We start from the raw sequence: 6,000 nt of genomic DNA, 5'->3' as shown, positions 1-6,000 counted from the left end.
AAGGTACAGAGAGTAAGTAGCATAGATTGTAGGTTGAAAATAGATAGGGGGAGGGTAAGAATAGTATGGGAAATGTAGAAGATAAAGAACTTATAAGTGTGACACATGGACATGACTAAAGGGGGGGATATGGGTGGGAGAGGGTGTACAGGGTGGAGGGGAGTGAAGGGGGGAAAATGGGACAACTGTAATAGCATAATTAATAAAATATATTTTTAAAAATCTACTTCTATTTTCTCACTTTGTGCATGTGTGTGAGAACGGAAGGGAAAAGTTTGGGGGTCAGAACCTAGAAGTAGCTACTGCAATCACCATTTAACTTCTCAAAATAAACTGAGGCTATGTATGCAATAAAGTTTAAATAGCAAGTAATTTAAATACAAACTATAAATACTAAATACAGTAAGAACATAGTAATTGTACAATAAATGTAGTTGTAAGGGGAAAGAACAGGTTTTTTTCCACAGTCTAAATCCAAACATTTTAAATTCCAGTAGTGGAATCTTCACCTGATGAATAGAGGGTAAGGTCTGCCCAATTATTGGCTTTTTGGAAACTCTTGGGCCCTGGTTTTTTTCTAATTAGTCCATTGAGTAGGAAATTTGCATTGCTTTTTTAAAATTCTGGCTATCACTTCAGATCCAGAGAATAATTGCCCAAGATACTAATAATTAAATACATGGCAACATGAAACAGATTTCTTATGAAGTTAAGAAAATTTAGCTTCACAGTTCCTCCATTGCCCTCACTGGTGTGGCTCAGTTGGTTTGGGTGTCCTCCTATAAACTAAAAGGTCACAGGTTTGATTCCTAGTCAGAACACATGCCTAGGTTAGGGGTTTGGTGGTAAGGGTTCATACAAGAGGCAACCGATCAATGTTTCTCTTTTACATCAATATTTCTCTCCCTCTTTCTCCCTCCCTGCCCCACTTCCTGAAATCAATAAGGTTGCCCTCAGATAAGGATAAAAAAAAGCTCCTCTATTTATTCAGCCCCCTCCTGAGACCCTAGAAAAGAAGTCTTCACAGAGCAATACATTTTTATGAAATTCACAAAAATAAGATATAGTTGCAATTAGTTAAAACAATCACTTTTCGCTGTTACTTCCCCTCTGCCACACTTCTGCCCTCAGATCAGGTGGTCTTAGAATGGCCATGGATATTTTCGGGATCCAAGCAAAGCAAAGGGAAGATGAGTTAGAGATATATTTATACTGAATCTAGAGAAATGTTATATGGCTCTTGTTTACTTTCATATATAGTTAAGTCACTTTTAACCATTATAGCAAGGTTTCGAGCATAGTTAAAAATGATACATATATCAAGAGAAATAAAATACATAAAGCACTTTAAAAATTCTTTTTGATATCTCTGTGTGTGCAGAAATAATACAAGTTTGCTGCCTTAGTGTTTCTATTAGGTAACAGGGGAAAGTATTACCTTTTTCAGGACACATTAAGCAACAAGAATGAGAAACACAATTCAAACTGGCTTAAACAAAAAGACATTATTTCACATAACAATCAATCCAGAGCCAAGTTAATTTAAGATTTTGGCATATTCACTACAGCAATTGTTTTTATCTCAGTGCTTATCTATTATGATCAGGGAAAACCTCTAACATCTGCTCACAGAACAAGTCCAAAGGCACAAAAGGGAGTATTTCCTTCTGTCAGTTCGTATCAATAGGGAAACTCTTCAGTAACCCATAAGCCTAAACTTCACTTTTATTATCCAGAATTCCCTAGAGTACCAATGCCTAAACTAGTTCACTACAAGGAGATTGATATTATGACTATTAAACCAATGACAAATCTGTATCTAGGGTTAGGGAGAAATCCAGCTTCCCAGGAAGCTCATAGCAGCTCTATATCTGAAGAAATTGAGGCTTTTTCAGAAAAAAAAAAAAAAAAAAAAAAAAAAAAAAAAAAAAAAAAAAAAAAAAAAAGAAGGAGGTCTCTCAATAAGAAAAAGAAAAGGGGTATGGAGTCTGTCAAACTGGCTTTCAGGAACCTAAAATACTAAAGGGTAGTGATTAAATGTCACCAATGGCCATCATTTCTGTCCACTGGAAGTATTAAAAGTGATAGGAATATCCCCTTCTTTGAAGCAATTACCAAATCGGTCCACAAAACTTGATGGTGAGCAAATGTACTGTTTGCCTGTCCTGCTCATCATAAATTGCCCAAGACTTAGAAAAAAGCAAAAATCTCACCATCAGAGAGCTGATGATTCATGCAGACAATTTGCTATTATTACTTAACATTATATTTAGTTGATAATAAAGAATCTGCAGGAAAACTCTTTTGAGTAGCATTCTAAAATTGTTATTACACTGATTATTAAAAAGAGGTATCTTTATTTCCACCTTATTGGAGAAGATAACCTGGACTCAATGTCCATTCCCACCTCTTTGTTTCCTGCATTAAAGCATCTCTAACCACATTGGTGAGACTACTGTCCAGATTAGAAATATCCATTAGGAACTATACTGCCTGGAATGTGAAATCCAGCCTCCCGCCTGAAGCCAAGTGATAAGAGGCATGTGAGAGAAGATGAGTCCTTCAACACCTTCTTCAGTGAGACTGGCCCAGAGTGCTGCCACGAGTGTGTGTAAAGCTAGAAGCAATTGTAAGTGAGGTTCACTTTAGGTGCCATCACTGGCATCACTGGCAAAAAAGAAAAAATGTTGCAAATAGCTCTGCCTCTAGGCACTACACCATTGAAAAGGAAATCATTGACCTAGTGTTGATGGGATTCAGAAACTCACTGACCTAAGTATGGTCTTCAGGCTTCCTTGGATTTCTGCTGGCTGATTGTAACACCAGTTTCTATTTTGCCCTCAGGCTGATCCTTGATTATAGGAATAGAGTTCTTCATTTACCCTACTCTTAGTTTTTCTTAGCGATACCTAAAGTCTTCAACTCCATCTACTCTGGAGCACTCTGACTTTGCTTTTATATTAGATAATGGAACATCTACAATATTTGTGTAGGAACCATGGTATCAAGCACCCAACATACAATAACCTTAACCACATTACCAACCAGACTGTATGCTTCATCACTGCTTCCCTCAGATTTTATGGTGCCTTGAAAGTCTATCTGTACAGCAGAATTCCATACCAACTTGTTCTCTATATCCATACCTACTTCACTTTGAACACATATATCCCAGTTACTTTTGCTGGGAAACCCAACCACAAACATTGTGGTGCAACATTCTATGTTTTAACAGATGAGCCAGGTGATTCTAATGAGAGCAAAAGCTTGATGCTCATTGGCCTAAGCCATCTGCTATCAAATTAAGCAAAGATGAGGAAAGAAAGAAGAGAAAAAAAAAGATGATCTGAAACAATTTTCATTCAAGAAAAAAATATACAAATGCAACAGCATATTTTAGATGGCAACTGAGTCTGACCATGGCTGAATGTGGATCTCTGATAGGGCTCTGAACATCCTCTTTCATAAAGAGACCAAGATGCCTTCACCCCCAATTAGGATATCCTGATTCATTTACAGAATATTGTCTAGAAAGCCATGAGGACTAGATGCCCCAGTTAAGGACTTTCAGTTTTGTCATCTATTTTCTATCATTATTAGCAGAAGATTGAATTTGGGAGCATAATTTATTATATTTTATCATTAGTCACTGTTGCTTAAGTAGTTAAGTAAAACAGTAAAATGTCTTGGAAATTTTACTTCCATTGTTAATCTGTGTACAGCTATATAATAATCAAATGGGGCAATTTCCAATGTATCATGATATCCTGAATTGAATCCCAAACAGAAGAAAGGATATTAGTGGAAGAACTGGTAAAATCTGAATGAACTGGGTAGATAGTTAATAATAGTGTGCCAATATTAACTTTTTATTTTGACAAATGTACCATGATTATGTAAATGTTTTCACTAGGGAAAGTGGGGTAAAGAGTATACAAAAATTATGTTTTGATTTTTACATTTTCTGTAAGTCTAAATCTATTCCAACATAAATATTTTGAAATACAGCTGTGCTATGACTGCAGAATGTCACTGTACACACTGTACACACAGAATGTCCGTGTGTGTGTGTGTGTGTGTGTGTGTACACAGGTAGCACCAGGACAACAGAAATGAAGGAAAGGAGACAGCGGATCAAACTGGAGAAGGAAAGTAAGCTGGGAAACCACAAAAGTTAAGCCAACATATTTTTAAACACTACACAAAAAGAACAGAAAAGGGAGCCCTCAGAAGTTATGAAAGTTTTGCTGAAACACCTGAGAAAGCAATAATAAGTTTGGACTGAGAAAGTTAAAATCTGCTTTGCCATTTATCAGATACAGAAAATAGACACAGATAAAGCTAACTATAAAGTTAGCAAAAAGTAGTATTTCTCTCAAGAACGTGCTGTAAAATGTCACAACCCCCTCCACACACACACACTTAAAGTAACTACTGCATTTTACTTACAGAGAACATTTTTCTGTATAGTCACGGATTGTTAAAAAAACTTGTGCGTTGAGAGACTTGCATTAAGATTGAAATATCCCACTCTTGGATAGAAGATCTATGTCACCTTGACACAAAGAGACAGCCTTTATTTCCAACCTAGGGATGGTCAGAAAAGGGGTTTGTGGAAACAATATGTTACTGGACCAAAAAAAGGGCCTGTTTGACACAAACAGGAGTACACAGCAAAGAAAAGGAAGTGTTTATTTTTAGGAAGTGGCCCATGGCCGGAATCACAGGTGAGCTAACGCTCAAAGACCTGGCTCCCTGATGGTGTCAGAGCATAAGTTATACAGGGAAAAAATCACTACTTAAGGTGACTAAAAAAGTCAGGGTCATAGTCTCTCCTGATCAGTCAGCGCAAGTGGGTATTTGATCAGGGCATCTGGTCCAGATGTCAGCCATAGCATTGCTTCAACTGGTTTCACAAGCATGCAGTCAGGGGAGTTTTTCTGGAGCTGAAACACAACTGAGGTCTAGATGTTATCTCTAGTTTGACAAAAACTATCTCTGGGGTTATCAGACTTGAAACTTCGTTCCTAAGATTATTTCATGCTGATCAGGACCGCCTCATCCTTGATGATTGAGGGAGTGGTCCTTCAAGGGAAAAGGAGGCAGGTGAGTCAGAGTGCTGGAATAAGCCATTGCGAATCAAAAGGAAAGACAGGGGAAAGGTCATTCTAAACAAATGAAGTTTCTACTGTGTCACAAATACACGCCTATTTAAACTGTTTAGTTTCCAATGAAACAGTACCCTGGGTCCATATGTTGCAGTCTAGCCATAATGTAGACCTGTTTACAGAGAGCCTTGCTTTCTTTTGAGCCTATCAAAACACTTTAAAACTTCACTTTAATTTCTCTTCAACTCTACAGCCAGGGGTGTTCAACCTTTTTGTGTCTCTGGGACACACTGGAAGAAGAAGAGTTGTCTTAGGCCACACATTAAATAAACAAACATTTATGAAAACTGATGAGCAAAAAAAATTTTTAAGTAAATTTCTGATTTTGTGTGGGGCTGCATTCATAGTCATCCTGGGCTTCATGTGGTGCGTGGGCCACAAGTTGGACACTCCTGCATCTACACAATCCCAAATTCCTATTTGGGATCAAAAACCTATTTTTCCTTTGTTTAGTAAGGCACTTCATGGTTCTTCTGGAATGTTGACTCTGTCCTTGCTTTGGGCCAGATACCTGACTTTCTTGGAATACAATTTTGTTCCCCATAGGCCAAGGCTCATTAGACTAGGAACCCAGCCTCACACTAACTGTTCAGAATATTAATTTCACATAAAAATTATCAAGAAAAAGTATCAAGTTTATGTCCTACACAAAGTTATTATAAGAAAAAAAGTGGGAGAAAACTGTACTTGAACAATGATTAAAATAAAATTTAAAAAAAAAAGAGAAACTTCCAGGTTGTGGATTTGGGATTAAAAATTTATTGAGGCAAAAACAAACCAAATGCTTCTGCCAGTCGGCCTGGACCTTTTGAAGGCTTTGGTTGATTGGTCC

This window comes from Phyllostomus discolor, chromosome 1 (genome assembly GCF_004126475.2).
Source record: "Phyllostomus discolor isolate MPI-MPIP mPhyDis1 chromosome 1, mPhyDis1.pri.v3, whole genome shotgun sequence".
Classification (NCBI taxonomy): Eukaryota; Metazoa; Chordata; class Mammalia; order Chiroptera; family Phyllostomidae; genus Phyllostomus; species Phyllostomus discolor.
Note: the sequence above shows the minus strand (reverse complement) of the source record.